Source organism: Chelonoidis abingdonii, chromosome 16 (genome assembly GCF_003597395.2).
Source record: "Chelonoidis abingdonii isolate Lonesome George chromosome 16, CheloAbing_2.0, whole genome shotgun sequence".
NCBI lineage: Eukaryota > Metazoa > Chordata > Testudines > Testudinidae > Chelonoidis > Chelonoidis abingdonii.
In genome coordinates this window covers 14,986,007-15,008,041 of record NC_133784.1, presented here as the reverse complement: position 1 = coordinate 15,008,041, position 22,035 = coordinate 14,986,007, and the positions used below count along the sequence as shown (strand labels likewise).

Here is a 22,035-nt window from a genome sequence, read left to right as displayed (position 1 = left end):
CTTCTTGATTTACAGAGGATGATTTTTACCTTTTTCTTTAATTAAAAGCCTTCTTTTTAAGAACTGATTGATTTTCGTTGTTTAAGATCAAGGGGATTGGATCTGGACTTACGAGAATTGGTGGGGAAGGAAAAGGGGATGGTTAAATTTCTTCTTGTTTAAGATACAAGGGGTTGGATCGGTGATCACAGGAACTTGAGTGAAGAAAGTCTTCAAGGACTATCCAGGGAAGGAGTAGTATTGTTTGGGGGTGGCAGCAAAACCAAAATCTAGCTGGTAATTCAGTTTAGGGGTTCACGAGTGAGGTCCTCATATCTGTACTCTAAAGTCCGAGTGGAGAAGCAACCTGACTATACATTATATACCTGCTTACGGTCTTAGAATATTGAACTCTTTGGGCCAGTAGGGTTTGTATTTCTTTTGGCCATGTTCGTGCAGTGGCATGATATTTAGTTTATAAGTTATAAAATGCCAGCCTTATATGTCAGCACCACATGCCATTTCATTAGGGCCTAACCCCCCCCCCCCCCCCCACCCCCCCCCCCCCCCCCCCCCCGCCCCCCCCCTCCGCCCCCCCTCCCCCCCCCCCCCCAAAAAAAAAAAAGGAAAGTACCACTCCACAAGAACAACATAATGCACCCATAAACACGGCTCACAATTCCTCAAAGGCATGGTAAAAAGAGAAATTCCACAGCAAAGGCATTCAGTCCTTGAGGGGGCCATATAGGGATCTGGGGCAAAAATCTGTCAGGGGATTGGTCCTGCTTCGAGCAAGGGGTTGGACTAGATGACTTCCTGAGGTTCCTTCCAACCCTGGTATTCTGTGATTATCCCCCAGACTTTCAAACATGGAGACTGCAAAGTTGATCAAATCCACACATCTCATCTATCATGGAAAAATACAGAAAGCAAACCAGCCTCTCAGGTAGCCAGGAATTACAGCAATATATAGATAAAGAACAGTTGCCATCACATCCCCAGAAAGAATTCAAATACAGGTGAAGAAAAATGCTCCCAACAGACAGCAACAGTGAGACTCAAGTCTCAACAGTAACAACATTCCAATATCTTCTTTCACCTATCTTTTCCACCATCACTCAGGACATCTTTAGTAGCCTTATTTCTTAATTTTCACTGAAAACATTTTGCGCTACTTTCTGTCAATTCTCTAGAAGTGAATTCTAAGCCTAAAAACACTAAAAGCGATGTACAAGTACAGCAATTTCATCCAGGGAGTTCATGGAACTTCTTTGTGCTAAATTTGATAGATAATAGCTGGAATTAAATGTTTTGAGTCATAATAAACACATCCACAGAGGTAGCATTGTAGATCAGAATTACACACAAATTATACAGATCATATGTACAATTAAAGAAAAGAAAATGTTAAAACTTCAGATCTGAACAACTAAGCAGAGCAAGAGAAAAGAACGTTCATATTTAGTCTCCCAAAGAGCTTTGAGAAATGGATTATTTTACCTCTGGATATCAATGTGGACTCAACCCCTATACAGGTTAATGACAAAACCAAGACTGACAAACTCCTTCAGACACTTAAGAAAGAGAGCAACAAATGTTATGGGAAAGAGGAAAATATTGTTATGTCAAAGCAGGCATGATCTAAGAAAAGAGGAAGGTGCTGGTTATGAGTTTGTACAAGGCAAAAAACCAAGAAAAAAGTAAATGTAAATGGTAACTTTTTAAAAATTTACCAAAAACTTAGTATAAATATGAGTACAGCATTTACAATTTTCTGAACACTGAATTTTGCTAAGCCATGTGCTGAGAAATTTTATCTCAAAAATGATGAAAATTTTGATGATCAAGAAAGTGTTTAACACCCTCCCTTTAAAAAAAGAAAAAAAAAAAAGAAAAAAAAAAGAATTTGTGCCCAATCTTGCAAGCTGCTGAAACACTCTTCATATTACAAGGTTAATACTATCATTTACTCTGCTTTGAAATCAACCCAGTTTGTATGTCCAAACTGTTCTGTCAGAAACTGCATTCTACTGTACTTTATACAGGACCAAGCATCTCGACTGTATTCAATAAACATTAATAATGGATGACAAATAAAAATGACAACACAATTTCAAAAGCCTCCAGAGATAAGGAAAAAAATCTTGATATGATGAACAGATGTGTTAGTACAATTTTGCTGCTCTTAACAGTATTTTATTGAAATTTGTTTTCTTAGCAGGAGCCTGAAATTCATAGCTCTCAGTATGCCATTTACAAGAGCTGTGGATTCATTTTCCAATTAATAGTAGCAATAGGTTCTTAGCTAATGGTTTTAAGATAAAAATGGGTTTTGCCATATGGTTGGATTTCAACAACGGTCACTGAGGATTTCTCATGAAAAGCCCTAGCATGTAAGAAATTATTGCTATATTTAACTTCTGTGCCCTCACACACACAGTGGACAATTGGAGTGGACAATGTTAGAGTATTCTCAAATGCCAATGACACCAGATTTTTACCCCATACTCTATTTAAGAGGACAACAAGGATTTTAGATAAAGGAACATATGGATGGCTCAGGGGATTGGTAATGGAATACAGAGCTCTTCACCTCTAGATCACTGGTTCAGCCTCTGTCAGTAGTAAAGGAAAGTTATTAAAATCTGACAGCTGTGATTTATGTGAAATGATAAGTCAGTCCCAGCCCAATTCCTAGAGGGCACAGACCAGCATCATAATTTGCATCCTTGCGGACAGTTTCATCTCAGCAGATTTAATGGGTATAGAAAAAGAACTACCCTTTCACCCATTTGGTGCTAACTCCAGACCAGCACTAAGACACTGTCAGAGCAATGTAGCGAAACCTGTATCCTCGCTACAATGGTATACTTGTTCTGTGGGTAAAGAGAGGACTTCAGTCTCCAGGGCTATCAAATGCACTCAGTTTGTCATTTATAAAAAAGTTATAGAAGAGGGTGTCACAAGGTGGCTGACCCAATTAAATTAAATAGGTCCAGCTCCCCTGTGCAAGCTCCACTTTGCCAATCAGAAGCAGCTATGAAGGATAAGGGAGCATCAGAGGCAGCAGGAGACCCAGAGAAGGGAAGAGTGTTTTCTGGAGGAAGGCTGAAAGCAAGCTGAGCAACAAGTGATGTATGCTGGATGACATCCCCAAGCAGGGCTGAAAAGTGCAGAAGCCAGGAGAAGCAGCAGCTGCAGAAGAAGGTGCCTGTGGGCTCTAAGCTAGAGAGCCAAAGCCAAGGACAAGGAAGGGACCATGGAGCCGGCCTGGCCTGAGAGCACAAGAGCAACCAGCCTAGCAGTAGACAGATGGATAGAATCATGGTGGAGGCGACAGGCCCCATACATCTGCTGGCAGTCTGTAACTGCAAACAGTTGGAATTCCTGCAGCAGGTGGACATTACTGACCTGGTCTGGCTGCACAAGGTCTGCGATGAGGCCACCAAGACATTCAGCAGCAGCTTCAGTGATGAAACACAGCAAATGACAAAAACACCATCCCAGAGAAATTACCAGAAGAAGCAGTTGTCTACTGTTCTGGACAAGACCAAAGACCACATCTGGAAGGAGGAGGAGGAGTATTAAGTCAGCATCTTCTAAGCAATGTTCCAAAAGACTCTGAAGAAAAAAAGAGGACCTGAAATAATAAGGGCATCCCCATCTCAATGAGTGACAAGATCCCAAGTTACAGCGCGTGATACACATACCAAGGTACCTCCTGAGAAGTTAGCTGTCCAGAAAGTGGAAGGGAGGGTCCTCTTAGTAGAGATCATTGTCAATGATTAAAATAGTACTGAGTTACATGTGAAGAGAAGTATCCCTGAGAAAGGGCAAAAGTCCCCAGGTCACTGTCCTTAGCTCACATATCTCTTCCAAGAAACCTGGGATGGAAGCCTTTGTGCTGGTGATCCCTGCAACTCCTGGGGCCAAAAGGACAAGAGAAAGCTGGAGACAAGCTAAAGAAAAAAACAGCAAATACAGCTACTATAAACCCAGTGTAAACAGCGAGCCTGCAGCTCAGGGGCCAGAAAGCAGCCAGAGACCAGTAAACACTGGGAAAGCTCGTTTTATGGACAGCATAGGGACCTCCACAGGCTCAAATCAAGCTATCACTCTGTGCGCCACAGACTGTTGGGCTGAACCTCCATGAGCCACAGGACCTCCTTGGTAGAGAAGTACTCACTTGCCAACAAAACGGAAAGCACAATCCAGAAGTCTGTCAGCAAGATTATATCCAAGAGGAAGGCAGATCGGAAGTCATCTCTAGCCTCCAACCACGTGAGCTGTCCACACAGAGGCTTGTGGATGAAGAAATAACAGTTAAAGTCAGGACTGAGCTGGGACTTAGCACCCTCTCCTCTAAGGAGTTCCCCAAACTCAAGGGTGTCCTTTCACTCTTGAAATGACAACAAGACAACAATCATCAACTTTGCAACAGAAAGGAGACAGCAAAGACAGCAATTCTAATCAGAGTGATGAGGCTCAGCAACAGCCCCAAAGTTATAAGAAAGCTGTAGATGAGCTGTATGATGGGCAGCAAGCAAAGGATGGTAGGCTCTCCCTTCCCAGAAAAAAGAATCCATCCTCCACCTCTCTGCCCAGCCAGCAAGGTTGCTTGTCCTTTCAAGACATTTTTACATACTGTACTAAAGAAACAGCTGCCCATGACTCAAGGTGCTGTGGGGCGAAGTAGATTTAATGAAACTTTTCATCAAACACCACACTCTGCTCCAAACCAATCCCAAGGGTGAGCTAGTTGAAAAGGAGCAGCAGTGGCTGGAGAGTTTGAAGACATAGGAGGCTGAGCAACACACAGAAAAGCAGCTGGAGGAGGAAAAGAGATGGCGACTGGAGGAGATCAAAATTGAATAGGAGACGTGTCAATGGAAGGTACTCCAGACTCACAAATTGGTGAAGCAGATGGAAGAGAAGAAAAGACAGATGAAGAGAAATTTGTTTAGTTTGATGAGAAGAGTAGGAAGAGGTGGGAGGAGACAGTGTCAGAGAAGGTAAAGAAGATGGGAGATGCTGAGGTCCCACAAAGACAAGACGAGGAGACCCAAAAACAGAAAGTGCTACAGCTGGAGGAGGAATGCTGACACAAAGGGCTGATGCTGAAAAAGAGGGGAGAAGCAACCAGGGCAAATGAAGAAGATTACAGAACTGAGGCCTGGTCTATACTACGCGTTTAAACCGATTTTAGCAGCATTAAACCGATTTAACGTTGTACCCGTCCACACTACGAGGTCCTTTATATCAATATAAAGAGCTCTTTAAACCAATTTCTGTACTCCTCCCCAACGAGAGGAGTAGCGCTAAAAATCGGTATTACCATATCAGATTAGGGTTAGTGTGGCCGCAAGTCGACGGTATTGGCCTCCGGGTGGTATCCCACAGTACACCATTGTGACCGCTCTGGACAGCAATCCGAACTCGGATGCACTGGCCAGGTAGATTTGGGGGTGTGTCCATGGTCCGAGGCTAGCATGATTCCCTGAGCGTTGCACTGTAGGTAGCTATCCTAGTATCTATATTCCCACAGTCACCCCAGTCTCCCAGCCCTTAGAATTTCTTGGTTAGGCCTAGTGGGATCGGCAAAAATATGTGCGTGGTTCTGTAAGTTCATCAGGATTCCTTCCTCCGGAAGCAATGGCAAACAATCATGTTCGTCGCCATTTTCCTGAAGTCGCCTGGCAGACCGCATTAGACGGCAACCATGGAGCCTGTTCAGCTTCTTTTTTACAGTCACCCTATGTGTACTGTGCCGCGGACAGAGGCGATATCCCAGCGTACACAGCAGCATTCATTTGTTTGCATGATGCAGAGATGGTTATCAGTTGTTCTGTACCGTCTGCGCAGGGTAAATTGGCAATGAGATGACGTTATCGTCCGTCTGTACTGTCTGCTGCATCATGGGCCCTGGCTGAGATGCCGGGGGCAAAGCAAAATGGGAATGACTCCCCGAGTCAATCCCTCCTTTCTGGTTTAAAATAGAGTCAGTCCTGCTAGAATATGGGGCAAGTGTACTAGAGAACCAGTGTATCAGAGAGCACAGGTTTCTGTGTCGAATCCCAGAAATGATGAGCTACATCCATTCACGGGGGGTGCTCTGCAACAACCCCACCTGTTGCTTCCCTCTCCCCAACCTTCCTGGGTTCCGTGGCAGTGTCCCCCTTTTGTGTCATGAAGTTATAAGAAGCAGAATAAGAAACAGAGATTGTTAGTGAGAGAAAATGAGGGGGAGGAGCCTCCTGGGGCTATGACAGTCCAGGCAGAATTAAGCGGTGCGGGGAGAGACCCAGCATGCTGCTGACTATGATAGTCAGGCAAGTACAGAATCTTTTCTTTGCACAGGAAAGGAGGGGCTGATGAGCTCAGCCCCAGTTGCTATGATAAGACGGTTACCAGTCGTTGTATTCCATCTACTGGGAATGACCGGGAGTCTTCCTATTTTACCCAGACGCCCCCGGCCAGCCTCAACCTGAGGCCAGCCAGGAGCACTCAGGCTGAATGGCATGTAGCTCATCATTTCTGTGGGATCTGACACAGAGCACCTGTGCTCTCTGATACACTGGTTCTCTAGTACACTTGCCCCATATTCTAGGCAGGACTGACTCTATTTTTAGAAACCATAAAGGAGGGATTGACTCGGGGAGTCATTCCCAGTTTTGCTTTTGCGCCCCCGGCCGATCTCAGCCAGGGGCACCCATGATAGCAGCAGACAGTACAGGAAGGACAGATAACCGTCATCTCATTGCCAATTTACCCTGGCAGCAGACGGTACAGAACGACTGATAACCGTCTCTGCTATCATGCAAAAGCAAATGAATGCTGCTGTGTAGCGCTGGAGTATCGCCTCTGTCCGCGGCATCCAGTACACATACGGTGACAAAAAAAAAAAAAAAGCTGAACGGGCTCCATGGTTGCCGTGCTATGGCGTCTGCCAGGGCAATTCAGGGAAAAAGGGCGCGAAATGATTGTCTGCCATTGCTTTCCGGAGGAAGGAATGACTGACGACATTTACCAGAACCACCCCGACAATGATTTTTGCCCCATCAGCCACTGGGCTCTCAACCAGAATTCTAAGGGGTGGGGGAGACTGGGGAACTATGGGATAGCTACGGAATAGCTACCCACAGTGCAACGCTCCGGAAATCGATGCTAGCCTCGGACCATGGACGCACACCGCCGAATTAATGTGCTTAGTGTGGCCGCGTGCACTCGACTTTATACAATCTGTTTTATAAAACCGGTTTATGTAAAATCAGAATAATCCCATAGTGTAGACGTACCCTGAGACAGGCATGCTTGTCATACTACAGCCAGCTGCAGGAGCCTGCTCCAGGAGGAGCTGACCTACGACAATATACTGTGCATAATCTGTAAAGAAAGAGGGACCAGGGCTCACGCAGAGCACGTCATGCACAAAATGCCATTTTGCAGAGAGCACTGCACCGCCCCTGTCAGCGTGACTTTGCACACAGTGCACAGAGAACACCATAACTGAAGGCAAGGGGGACAGCAGCAGCAGTGGGAGGTGATTGCTGGCTCTAAGCCAGAGAGCTGAAGCCAAGGGCCAGAGAGGGTTGAAAGCCTGGGAGCAACGGAGGGGCTTACCCACCAAAATCTCCACACCAAAAAGTTGGATCCAAGGGAGCAGTGAGAGAGCCAGGGGAGTGAGGGATGCTCCCCCAACAAAGAGGCTGTGGGGTTCATGGTGGGAAGGGCAGGGTTGCACTCGAGCTGGAAGGGCTGTCCTGGCTGTGTTACTGAAGAGGACTGATGAGGAGTGTGGGTATGGTGGACAACACCAGAGTATGGTATAGAAGGACTCCCAGGAGAGGGGCCAGTGTGGTTGTCTGCTGGGAAGACCAGGGTTTTGAGGATTATATACAATAGAGGTGGGAAATGGACTATATTAGAGACTTTTGCTGAGGATTCAATGAACTGTGTCTTGATAATTAACTGGCCCCCAGAAGGTATATTATTTACGCAAGAGGGCCTGAAGTGGATTTACTCAGGGAATCTGAAGTGGGGGGGGGGGGGACTGAGGCAAGCATGTCATGCTGTGGCCTGCTGCAAGAGGGAACTCTAGGCAGGACTCCCTTCTGACAGGGGATTGGAGATTTTAAAAGAAAACTTCATATTACCATATACAGATATGTGTTTCACGGTTTTTAATCCAGTGATAAATCTATTTCATCAAGCAGAAGTTTGTAGAAAAAAGTGGAGAGGAGGTACCCATGCTAACTCATTAGAATTTCACAACCAACATCTCCTTTGTTACAAAGCAAAGCATTTATGTATAAAAGCTACAGTTTAAAAGATTGTAAATCAGAAATACTGACAACAGAAACAAAATTTGTTTTCAGTTAAAACTTCCTGCAGACAATCTCAACTCAGGAAAGGATTTAGGTACAACTCAAAATAATATAAATGCAAATTACAAAAAAATTATGAATTTGGACTCCAACACTGACAGACATGTCTCAGCTTAGCCCAGGGGTGGCCAACCTGAGCCTGAGAAGGAGCCAATGTACATTTACCAAAGAGCCACAGGAATACGTCTGCAGTTCCCCCATCAGCTCCCAGCCACTCCCAGCACTTCCCACCCACTGGCAGCTCTGTCAGTCAGTGCCTCCCTCTCCCTCCCCACACCTCCTGATCAGCTGTTTTGTGGCATGCAGGAGGCTTTGGAGGGAGGGGGGAAAGAGGGCAGGAGCAAGGGCACAGCAGGCTCAGGGGAAGGGGTGGAGTGGAGGCAGGACCCATGGGAGAGCCAGGGGTTGAGCAGTGAGCACCCCCTGGCACACTGGAAAGCTGGCACCTGTAGCTCCAGCCCCAGAGTCAGTGCCTATACAAGGAGTTGCATATTAACTTTTGAAGAGCCACATGTGGCACCGGAGCCACAGGTTGGCCACCCTGGGCTTAGCCTTTCAAGTTCACCTTTACTCCATATTCCTTTTCCCATGCATTAGAGAGCAAATATGAATTTGAAATGCTTTTTTGTGTGGTCATGTGACTCAAACACTGACATTTAATGATTAGTCCCTAATACGATCAAACTGCTTTCAAAATTTAAAACAAACAAAGACTCATGGCCAACAACAGAAAGGCTTTATACCGCCACAACATAAATCCAGTCCACCACAGGTCTGCAGTGCTCTTACTAAATCTGGGGACAACACACACTAATTCCCATACAGGTAATGCAACTCCCTGCACTTTTCAGGCAAAATTATCAACTGTTGCAAAAGATACAACCGACATCTGCATGTAAGCTTAGCCTTTCAAGTTTACCTTTACGCCATATTCCTTTTCCCGTGCATCAGAGACCAAAATCTACTAGAAGTTTCACATTCTATTAACACAAAAATAAACATCATTTACCAACAGTTAAGGTCACATTAGGGTGCACTCAACCAGCCCAAAATCTTGGAAACATGGCAAAATAAAGTGAAGGGAAAAGTCTTCTGCGTTCCTTGCCATGTTCATATTGCCTACAGCAGCACAGATAACACATTAACACTTCATAAGGCATTCACCTCCATCTCCAACACTTACTGAAAAGCACTATGTACCCCAACATCATCTAACATGCACTTTAGCACAAAACCTGAGCAACAACTTCAGTAACATTAACAGACAACCTATTCACATGCACAGACTGTGTGTTAGTTCAGTGTGTTGATCCGACGATACAAAAGCGTATGACACTGCCATTAAAGTTTTGAGGTATGGTGCCCCACAAGTACTTCACCCAGATGACACACACACACACACACACACACAATCTAAAGCCACTTGATGCAGGAGAACCATTATCACCCTCTCCCAGCGATGAAGCCAGAGTCATAGGGAATATTGGAGGGGTGAGAACTGGCTGCTACCTGAGTGGCAGCAGCAGGGGGAAGAGAACTGTGCCGAGATTCCGAGTCCTCCTAAAATAAACAGCAGGATTTCCCCTGAGCAGAGGCTTAACTCCTCCTCAAAACTCTACCCTATAACATCAAACAGCAGGAAGTTTTCACCTGGGAATGGTCTTTGGCAGGGGCAGCTCCAGGCACCAGCACAGCAAGCACATGCCTGGGGCGGCAAGCCAGGGGAGGGGGAGCGCCCTGCTGGTCACTGTGAGAGTGGCAGTCAGGCAGCCTTCAGCGGCTTTTCTGCAAGAGGTCCACCGGTCCCACAGCAATTCGGCAGAGGATATGACGAAGGCACAGGACCGGCAGATCACCCGCAGAACCACCAGGGGACCTCCCGCAGAAACGCCGCTGAAGGCTGCCTGACCGCCGTGGTTGGGGCAGCAAAAAACATACAGCCGACCCGGTCTTTGGGGAGGGAAGAGCAGAATGACTCTGGAATGGTGGCTGGGGTTGATATGGATAGAGAAGGCAAACTGGTTGAATGGTGAAGGGAGGACAAAAGGGAACTGAGTGTTTCAAGTGAGGGAAGAAATAAAAAAATTTGGAAAAAAATTAGTTGAAAATTAATCCTGTAAAGAAGCAGAGCATAGGGTAGACAGCCAAGTGAATGGATGGGCAATGGGGATGGATAGGAATTCCATTAGAATGGACTACTGGAGGAGGGGAAATGAAGAGAATAGTATGGTAACAGTAAATAGTTCTAGAGACACGAATGGATCAATAAAGTCTAGAGCTTGTTTTTTATATTTTTGAACCATAAGACACGCACATGAGACAAATGAATAACTGTAACCTTTCCATTATAACCTCATCCTCTTATCCCCATTTCCCTTGCTCTGTTTGTTGCATTACTTGTTGTGTTGTGTCTAGTTATACTGTAAGTTTTTCATGGCAGACATGGTCTCTCTTTATAGATATGGTTACACAGCACCCAGCATACAAGAGCTCTGATCCTGATGACGGCCTATGGGCATGTGACACTGGCAGACCAGCCGACTTGCGTATGGCCCATAACAACTTAACAAGAGGTATTACAATTGTTTCAGGATAATTCACTTGTATTTGAATTTCAAGATATACTAGACCAGCAATCCCTAACCCATTCATTTGTAGTAACAGAAATCAAGGACAGATGCTAAATGTGTTTGTCTATCTACCCATACACTGTTATACTCCTGGGGGAATTCTGCGCCAAAACAATTAAACATTGTGCACACAATATTTTAAAATTCCGCAAAATTCAGCATATTTTATTTGTCAAAACAACACAATATAAGCACTCCAGTTTCAATTATTTTGGTAATTTATTTAAAAATACATATCAACATGTATGTCAACAATGCAGACATCAGCCAAAAAGATTCCTCCAGGACTAGAGGGTTAAAGAAACCACCACAACAACCCAGTTCCAGTTGGGGGCTGTTTGAGGGGGCTATGTGGGGGCCCCAAGAGCCCAGACACCCATACCATTTCCCCTCAGAGCCCAGCTGTGAGGCAGGCCCTAGACACAAGCACCTCTTCCCCACAGAGCCCAGCTACAGGACACCCCTCAGCCCAGACAGCAGCACCCTAGAACCTTTACTCCCCCCAACTTCTTTATGGGGGACATGGTGTGGTGCAGATCTGCCCTTCCTCACCCTTTGCAAGAGCTGGCTGAGTCTCCCAGGCCCTCTCCTGTACCAGGGAGAATGAGGATCAAAGAGCGTGCAGCCTACAGCCCTAGCAGGCTGGGCACTCCACTCACTGTGAGCTGGCCTCTACAGAGTCCAGTGGCAGCCAGATATTCTGCAGAGCAAACAGGGAATTCTGCGAAATTCTGCATTGCACAGTGGTACTGAATTCCCCCGGGAGTAACTGTTAGCAGAGTAACAATGTAACCAAATTAACTTATAGATGCTAATTCCCTTCCATGTCTTAATTGCCTTTTGTGATCAGGATCCCGGAGGTGCACACTGAGATTGCTCAATTAGGGTAAACTGCAAAGAATGAGGCAGACAATCCCCCAAACTGGTGGTTATTCTAACACTTAGATTCACTAAGCCAGCAACAAAACAGCTTCTACAATGCCTTACTGGTTACCCAGAAGCCAAAAATACAGTTGCCTTAAAGCAATCCAGCCTTTGTGCTCCCACCCAGACAGCCAAGCCAAACATGATGAAGATTACTGAAAATCTTGTTCATCATATAAAAAGATCTACCAATCCCAAAGGATCGGACGCATTACCCTCCAGGTTAACAGATATTTCAGATCTTATCCAAATACATGCTTACAGCCAATTCTTATTAACTAAACTAAAACTTATTAAAAAAGAAAAGAGAGAGTATTGCTTAAAAGATCATTATACATACAAGCAGCAAAGAGTCCTGTGGCACCTTGTAGACTAACAGACATATTGGAGCACGAGTTTTTGTGGGTGAATACCCACTTCGTCGGATCCATGGATATGACATGCATCCGACGAAGTGGGTATTCACCCACGAAAACTCATGCTCCAATATGTCTGTTAGTCTATAAAGGTGCCACAGGACTCTGCTGCTTTTACAGATCCAGACTAACATGGCTACCTCTCTGATATTATACATACAGACATGAATAGAGTTCTTAAGTCAGTTTCATAGTGGAGACGGTGAACTTTAGAGTTGCAAAGAATTCTTTCAGAACTAGTCCCTGAGTTCAGTCCAATGTCGGGGTGATCCAGATGGAACTGAAGACCTGTCTTTCAGCTCACATTTCCCTTGATGAAGCTTAAGCAGATTTGAGGTGAAAGGATCAGGTCCCAAAAGCCCTTTATAGTTTCCAGGCAGCCTCTTGACAGCATGCAGTCCTTGGGTGAAAAATGGGCAATTACCCTAGCTGTGAAGTAGACCTCCTATTTCCCAAGCATCACCAGTAATTAGGTACATGGGTTAACACAAGGCAATTGCCTATCTCCCTCCATTTACAGGTAGTTCATCATATATTTCAAAGATTAATTAAGACAATTATATCACCGCATTCACAGTTCATTTAAATGTTAACATTTCCTTTTGATCTCTGAATTAACAGAATACAGTGATAGACGGAACTGTTTAGTTACATTGTTAACCCCTAACAATATACTGTATATATAAACAAATACAATCAGTATTACCCCTAATTCTCTAACAATACAGGTTTGCATTTCAAAGCTCTAGTCTAACTAACATGAAATGGCCCTAATTACAATTTACATATAGTTTAATGTGTCTTTAAAGGTTGAATCTGGGTCAATGAGCCTGGTACTTACGTAACCCTTTCTGGTCCTGTGTCACACCTTTATATTATGTATGTGGTTGTGTTCAGTCAATCTTAAGGTCACAGATGTGAGACACTGTATGAAATTAACAGTATTACATATATTGTCTTCAGCTTACCTATCCATGTTATGGATGACCAGTTGCCTTATGTTCATCAGTGTAACTGGATTATCTGTGTATGCATAGTAAATAGTGTATACATAGTAAATAGAATGTTAACTTCATAGTGATGGGACAGTGTATGTGTAACCTTTGGGTGAACTAGAATTCACTTCATTGCCTTTCTACAGTGCCTAAATAACCCAACTCCCATAGAAAAGTAGCTGGAGAGCAGACACTTGCCTAGCAGCCTCTCCTTCGTCATCAAGAATAGGTCGGAATATGAACGAGAGGCTGCTAGGCAACTCTTTGACACCACATTCTACAGGCCATTACCCTCTGATCCCACTGAGGGTTACCAAAAGAAACTACACCATCTGCTCAAGAGACTCTCTGAAGAAGCACAGGAAGAAATCTACACAGACACACTCCTAGAGACCCCACCAGGGGTATTCTATCTGCTACCTAAGATCCATAAACCTGGGAATCCTGGATGCCCCATCATCTCAAGCATTGGCACCCTGACAGCAGGATAGTCTGGCTATGTGGACTCTCTCCTCAGGCTCTATACTACCAGCACTCCCAGCGATCTTCGAAATATCAGTTAAGTCAGTGGTAAACTCAACATTAACAAGTCACCGGGACCAGATGGCATTCACCCAAGAGTTCTGAAAGAACTCAATGTGAAGTTGCAGAACTATTAACTAAGGTTTGTAACCTGTCCTTTAAATCGGCTTCGGTACCCAATGACTGGAAGTTAGCTAATGTAACGTCAATATTTAAAAAGGGCTCTAGAGGTGACCCGGCAATTACAGTTCGGTAAGTCTAATGTTGGTACCAGGCAAATTAGTCCAAACAATAGTTAAGAATAAAATTGTCAGACAAAACAAACTGTTGAGCAACAGTCAGCATGGTTTCTGTAAAGGGAAATCGTGTCTTACTAATCTATTAGAGTTCTTTGAAGGAGTCAACAAACATGTGGACAAGGGGAATCCAGTGGACACAGTGTACTTAGATTTCCAGAAAGCTTTTGACAAGGCCCCTCATCAAAGGCTCTTACGTAAATTAAGCTGTCATGGGATAAAAGGGAAGGTCCTTTCATGGACTGAGAACTGGTTAAAAGACAGGGAATAAATGGTAAATTCTCAGAATGGAAAGGGGTAACTAGTGGTGTTCCCCAAGGGTCAGTCCTAGGACCAATTCTATTCAATTTATTCATAAATGATCTGGAGAAACTGGTAAACAGTGAGTGGCAAAGTTGCAGATGATTACTAAACTACTCAAGATAGTTAAGACCAAAGCAGATTGTGAAGAACTTCAAAAAGATCTCAAAACACAAGTGATTGGGTAAAGAATGACAACTGAAATTAATGTGGATAAATGTAAAGTAATGCACATTGGAAAATAACCCCAACATACATACAATAATGGGCTAATTTAGCTACAAGAGACAGGAAAAGATCTTCGAGTCATCATGGATAGTTCTCTGAAGATGTCCACACAGTGCGCAGAGCGGTCAAAAAAAGCAAACAGGATTTAGGAATCATTAAAAAGGGGATAGAGAATAAGACTGAGAATAATCTTATTGCCTTATATAAATCCATGGTACCCCACATCTCCAATACTGTTACAGATGTGGTCTCCTCACCTCAAAAAAGATATTCTAGCACGGAAAAGGTCAGAAAAGGGCAACAAAAACATTAGGGGTTTGGAGAGGGTCCATACGAGGAAAGATGCTAGGCCTCTTCAGCTTGGAAAAGGAGACTAAGGGGGGATATGATAGAGGTATTAAAATCAGAGTGATGTGAGAAATAATAAGAGAAGAAAGTTATTTCTTTTCCCATTAGAAAAACTAGGGGTCACCAAATGAAATTAATAGTAGAGCAGTTTAAAACAAAAAGGAATTCTTCTTCACACAGCGCATAGTCAACTTGTAGAACTCCTTACCTGAGGAGGTTGTGAAGGCCGGACTATAACATGTTAAAAGCGAACTGTATAAATCCAGGGTGGCTAAGTCCATAAATGGATTAGTCCAGGAAGGGTAAAGAATGGTGTCCTAGGCCTCTGTTCATCAGAGAATGGAGATGGATAGCAGAGAGAGTCACTTGATCATTGCTGTTAGGTTCACTCCCTTGGGCACCTGCATTGGCCACTGTCAGTAGACAGATATGGGCTAGATGGACCTTTGCTGACCGGGTACGGCCGTTCTTATGTCGCTGAGGAAACGATAATCCACTGGTGATCTTCCAGAAAAACACCATCCTAGCCACTATGAATGTAGAAGCCTCTACACCAACATTCCACACAAATGGACTACAAGCCATCAGGAAAATATCCCAATAACGTCAAGCAAACCTGGTGGCTGAACTTTGTGACTTTATCCTCACCCACAACATTTCAGATTTGGGGACAATTTATAGCTTCAAGTCAGAGGGACTGCTCTGGTACCCATGGTCTCTATCAGTACGCCAACATTTTTATGGCTAACTTAGAACAACGCTTCCTCAGCTCTCGTCCCCTAGTGCCCCATCACTACTTGTGCTACATTCATAGAATCATAGAATATTAGGGATGGAAGAAACCTCAGGAGGTCATCTAGTCCAACCCCCTACTCAAAGCAGGACCAATTCCCAACTAAAACATCCCAGCAAGGGCTTTGTCAAGCCTGACCTTAAAAACCTCTAAGGAAGGAGATTCCACCACCTCCCTAGGTAACCCATTCCAGTGCTTCACAACCCTCCTAGTGAAAAGTTTTTCCTAATATCCAACCTAAATTTGGACACGACAGTGCAAATAAGTGATGGTCACAACCACCACCCTATACCGTAAACCTACTGACCGCTATACTTACCTACATGCCTCCAGCTTTCATCCAGATTATATCACACGATCCATTGTCTCTAGCCAAACTCTAAGATACAACCGCATATGCGCCACTCTCTCAGACAGAGACACCTACAGGATCTCTATCAAGCATTCTTAAAACTACAATACCAACCTGGTGAAGTGAAGAAACAGATTGATGGAGCCAGAAAGGTACCCAGAAGTCACCTACCATAAGACAGGCCCAACAAAGAAAGTAACAGACTGTCACTAGCCATCACCTACAGCCTCAGACTAAAACCTCTCCAGCACATCATCAAGGATCTACAGCCTATCCTGAAGGACAATCCCTCACTCTCACAGACCTTGGGAGACAGGCCAGTCCTCACTTACAGACAGCCCCTCAATCTGAAGCAACTGGAAGCAAATACTCACCAGCAACTACATACCACACAACACAGGAGCTGGAGTGGGGACATGGCACTGCTTCCAGGAGCCTTGTGGAGTAAGGCAAGACACCAACCATTGCCTGGTGCACCAGAGTGGGGCAAGCCCCAGACTCCGCTTCCAGGCGGGAGCTCGAAGACCAGATTAAAACGTCTAGAGGGCCGGGTATGGCCCCAGAGCAGTAGTTTGCCCACCTCTGGGTTTGGAGAATTCTCATAATCATTTTGCAAATGTCCTATTCGCCCCCAGTTACAACAAAGAATTTCTTCTGTTAAATCTTGGTACTGCTTGTTCATTAAATTATTTGGGTCTCTGAGGAGTGAATCATGTATCTGACATGGACGTTTCAGAACTTGGCTTGGTCATCTGCAGTCCCACCAACTGCTGCTCAGCCTGCAGATATTTCTCCTTCCAGTTATTGCAGTGACTTCTTCATGGGTGCTGGAAGTATTTTCAGATGCCTTTATCAACTGCAAACTACTCCTATGCAAGTGCTTTCCTTTTTCTTCTAGTTCTTGTCGAAGTTTTCTCTTTTGCTTATCAGAGTGCTCCCTTTACTCCTGGAGGAATTCTGCATCTCTGCACATGTGCAGAATTTATGTCCCACACAGATTTCTTTGCTTCTCCGCAGAAAAATGACTTTCTGATAGGAAAGCAAAGGGAAAATGCCTGGAAAGACTATCAGACTTTACATCTAAGCTGCCTTTGGATTCTGTCCTGTTGGGATAATTCCAATAAAACTTTTGCAAGTCAGCAGATATAACATTACTGCTACAAATCTGCTTTATGAACACTGAAAAATCATTTGTGTATGTATGATACCTAACCATTCAATAACTCTCTCCTTTTAAAAAAAAAAAAAAAAATCACTATATTAGACTTGTTTGCCTCGATTGGTGCCAAGGGCTGGAATGCCTAATGGGGACTGTGTTTGGCTTCTTTTTAACCAGTGTGATACTACAGAAGCTCTTTTGATATTGGTTTGGTGACTCTAACATAAAATAAACCATAAGTTTTTGGGGATTGTCTGCTGTGTTTCTTGCAGTGCGTCCTGAGTGTGGCATTCTCAGTGTGGCCCATCCCAGGCACCTGATCACATGGAGCTATTGTAATAAAACAAAAAATAAGTGCAACATGGGAAACTGAGAGTTAACTAGAGCCTGAAAGTGAGGTTTTTAGCTCTTACCAGCTTGAACTAAACACCTTCTCCATTCAGGGTATTCTGCATTAAAACTCATGTAAGTAGGCTTAATGTTCAATAGCATGAGGGTTGGATAAAAGAGGATTTAAATTTCCATTATCCATCTTAATGAACTTGTGGCTCTAGCTCCAAAATGGACTAACATCATTACATAACCCAAAACAGAAGGAGGGAGGGCATAACATGTTTTTGCCTGTATTAGCTACAGGGTATTGAGCTAGATTCTCCTTCATCTGGTCACTAGTGTAAACAAAACAAAATTACACAACTCTCTACTAAGACTGTAACTGTAAGCAAGTTTGACGGAGGGGGAAGGGAGGGAGGAGGATTCAGTGAGCAATGTGACCCAAACCTGCCTGACAGGCACCACCTAGAGGTGAACAGAGCTGGAGGACAAATATTTAATTCAGTACAAATGAATATGCAACACAAATTTAGGTACTGCAGCAGAGTTCTTGGAGAGTCCAATCTGGAAATCTTATCCATTACTTGTTTAACCTCCTAAATGAGAGCTGCTCTACATGGACCAGTTCCAAATTATTTTAGCTCATGTTGTGTTCTTTGTCAATTATATTTTAAAACTTTCTTGTTCAAGTTATGCATTATTTCACCAATTTAATTTTCAGTACTGCCACAATTTATTTTCCTTCTAGAGAGAAAAACAGTCATTGTTGATTCTGCATTTATCTTTTTCAAATGATATTAAAGTGCTATTCCATATCCAATCTATAGCAGCAAGGAATCTTTCAGTCTTAGTTCCTTTTCCGAGAATGAACAATAATGTATGTTTAAAGAAACTTGTTTTCAGAATTATTCTTTCATAATACTTATTTCTTTCAAATTGCCCCAGAGATAATATAATGAAACTTTTTATATATTTTCTGTTTAATTTGTATACCTCTTCATAATTACTGCACCTTAGTTTTCTCTGTAATACCAAAAACTACCTGAAAATTTACATACACAACAACCCACTTCCACCCCTTTAATACCCATAACAGCTTCTCTCTTCATGCACAAAGGCAGCAGAAAACCATGTGTGTAACTTTCTGAGCGCATGAGGTGCATTATTTTGGTTTATTTTTAGGACTCTAATCCCCAAAGATCAGAAAACAGCCATAATCTTCTCACAGAAAACACAGATTCAAACAAAACCACACCCCACAAAGCCAGACAGCTTTCTCCCCTTCAGAAAAGCCATTTTTTTCATTCCTTGGTTCAGTGCAAAAGGAGGAAACAAGCCTCTAGTTTTTAACCAGTTTCTTTCAATCTAGAACTTATTCAGCAGTTTTCTTTTGTTTATCAAGAATTAATTGCTAACCAATGAAATTTAACAGCAGCGATGCTAACGTCAAAATTCCCTCCTGCTAGCAGATGTTCTTAGCTTCTGGAACTTTTTTTTTTAGTTTGTTTGTTACGAATTTGGTGAGCTGCTGGGAGTCAGTAACTTAAACATACACATAACTCTTCTCACCTGCAATCTGAATGCAGGTTAGAGCCATGCAACATTTCAGTCTTAGTATAAACACAACTCCCATTGATTTCCACCTACTTATTCAGGGGCTGAATTCACTCCCGCAAATGGGTTCCATGTCATGCTGAAACTGACTTAAAGAGCTTGACAGTTTATTAGTGGCTTTCCCCTCACTTGTAAAAGTCAGATTCTGAGCATCTTTACTGCTCAATAAAAACAAAAAGAAAAACCCATGTTTTTGTGAATGTATATAACAAGGGATTATTTTGCTCCTGAGCACAGAATAAGAACTGCTGTACAGCAGCGGTCTGCAACACCCCAGTGCCAGTACTCATTTCCCGGCTTCACCAGTCCTGCTTAGAGACTAACTGCCCTTAACCCTCACCTGTTACTGACACCTCTTGCACCCCATATTACTGATACCCCTGTAGTGTCCCACTGCACTAGCACCCACCGACCTCTTGCCCTGCGTGGTCCGTGGGCGCTAGACCCCTCTCACACACTCACCGCCTGGGCTACCGCCACGGCCGAGCCCACCAGCTCCCCAAGAACCCCCTCCTGGCGCCTCTTGCCCCTTTCTCCCCACTCTCCCGAGGGGCCCTAGGATATGGCACTGCTGGGACGGCAACTGTTCCTGGGGGCTCCCACCCAGGACAGGGTCGTTGCTCTGGGGCAGTTCTCCCCGGGGATCGGGGCAGGGGGTTCGCTGTCTTCCCCAGGGCTGGGATGGGGAGGAACGGGCCCAACACCCTGTAACTGGGTGTACGGGCTCCCCCCTGACAGGGGGGTCAAGTCCGCCAGGCTCCTCTCCCAGGGTGCGTCGGGGCGCCCAGGCGAACGGAGGCTCCCCGCCCCGCGCGGGCTCATGGAAGTTAGCACTTGCCGTAACTACTCACCCGCCAGAGACGCGTCCCACCGGAGCCCGCAGCATCCTCGCTCGCTTCGTCCCACCCCCCTCGCTGCTATAGCTACGGGGAGCCAAGGCAACCAGATCTCGCGAGAACTACCCCAAAACCTCCATCGCGTCCGCGAGAACCTGCTCCGAAAAGGGGAGGGGGAGAGTGTGCTCGAGCACCCGCCTCTCGCGAGAAAAGGGATCCGAAAAGGGGAGGACCTAGAGGAAAAGCAAGTGCGTAGAGCCACAATATGGCGGCGAGCAGAGCGCGCAGTGGGCGGGGCCTAAAGGAGGAGCGGGGCCGGAGGACCAGCATGTTGCGCGCGGGCAGGGACGTCTTTCCGTTTTTACCGTCAGCGCGGGGCTCCCCCTGCCCAGCGTCCTTGGGCACTTCGCTGTGCCCTGCGCACCGTGACAGCTCCCTCAGAGACACTAGGGCCAGGAACTGCCTCTGGCTTTATAGGCAGCCAGGGGTTCGCAGCGTCACACGCCTCCGGGAGTGGGAACTGCACAACTTCAACAGCGCCAGCCTGCTGGTCAATGTTGCAGGGGGCGGGAACCCTGGATTTCCCAAGTGCCCCCAGTCCCCAGCCTACCCCGTTTGTCAGGCAGGATTAGCGCCTCACTCCCCCAGAGACCAGGCTTCCCAGTCCGTGATGCAGCACTCGCTCCCTCAGAGATGATGCTTCCCAGCCCATGCAGGGCTCCTCCCTTTCGCATCCTGCCAAGTTCCAGTCTGGAATTCGTTCACGCCCCCTCCATTTTGTTTTGTTCAGTATGGCTCTAAAGAGGGTGATCTTACTTTCTAAAGGGAAAATTAGACACCACATAAGGCTAGCACAAGCCCTCTCTTCCCCCCCGCAGACTGGCCTGAGCTGCTCATATGAGCCCCCTTCCCCCTCTCAGGGCAAGTGCGTCCTCCCCTTTCCCTGCATAGGGTTAGCTAGAACTTCCCCCTCCAGCCCAGTGCAGAACTGGCCCAACCCGCTCACCCGAGTGCCCCGCCCCCATCACAGGTCTGGCGTCGCTGCTCACACAAGCCCTGCCTGCCCTCTTCCCCCCCCCCCAAGACGCTGGCTGGCATTGCAGCTCATTTGAGCCCTGGCTGTCCCCTGCCTCCCCTTCTGGCACTGAGCTGGTATCACTGCTTCTGCTTGCCTGCTGCATGTTCCTCTGCGCCCCGCTTTTTTTGACAAAAGTGAGCATTTGTCAGTTGGTAAGAACAGGAGAAATACCTGCTTTTGGGAAAAAAACAAAAGTCAGGATGGTGGGACAGGGCTTTAAAAAGGAACTGTCCCAGCCAAAATGGGATGTATGATCACCCTAGCTCTAAACCAGTGGTTCTTAACCTATTTACCATTGTGGCTGCATATGCAGCGCTCTGTGTGTTATGTGGACTGCAGCCACACAATATATACAATGCCTGTATGACCCTGAGGATGTCACATGGGCCACAGCTGTATGCTGATTGGGATGCAGTGCTCTGTTTGTTTACTTAAAGACTGATCCTTCTCTCACATTGTTGATGATTTTAGCTCTCAATGATTTTATCATAAGTCTTTTGATATTTGGTGTTTTTCTTCAAGCCCGAGCTTCTGGAGACATGGGTCTCTACAAGACACTCAGCTTTCACTTTTTTAAAAAGTAAATTTCTAGCCCTCTTGATTGTGGAAGAAAAACTGGAAAATGAAAGGCTCAGAAACCAGGTGGAAAATAATAATAACCCAAAATGTATTCTTCTTAAGAAGTCTCATGATTTTTGAAGCCATACGCATGATTTTTTTGAGGCAGGGCAGATTCCTGATTTTTTTTTTCCAATGCTTGGAATTGGCAATACTGCTCCCAACAAAATCAATGGCATATGAAATCAGATTTGGTCTCCAGTCTAGGCTGATAATATATTAATGACATC

General features: G+C 45.0%; 2 protein-coding genes and 2 pseudogenes across 3 annotated transcripts in view; 3 read left to right on the top strand and 1 right to left on the bottom strand.

The window, feature by feature from the left end:
* Positions 1 to 20,327, bottom strand: part of USP54 (ubiquitin specific peptidase 54) — a 235,150-nt gene extending 214,823 nt beyond the window's left edge. Inside the window, exon 1 of one of the 2 annotated variants that reach the window (XM_075072848.1) lies at positions 20,125 to 20,327. The gene's annotated coding sequence lies outside the window, so the exon portion shown is untranslated. Of the gene's footprint in view, positions 1 to 3,390; positions 3,453 to 20,124 lie in introns of those variants that run through there. The other variant, XM_075072847.1, reaches the window with a different exon arrangement.
* SEC24C (SEC24 homolog C, COPII coat complex component) overlaps positions 1 to 22,035 on the top strand; it is a 647,635-nt gene that overhangs the window by 409,717 nt on the left and 215,883 nt on the right. The gene's annotated exons all lie outside the window — the stretch shown is intronic.
* On the top strand, positions 3,304 to 3,840 carry LOC142045750 (inner centromere protein-like; annotated as a pseudogene).
* LOC116818077 (inner centromere protein B-like) lies at positions 3,869 to 5,101 on the top strand (annotated as a pseudogene).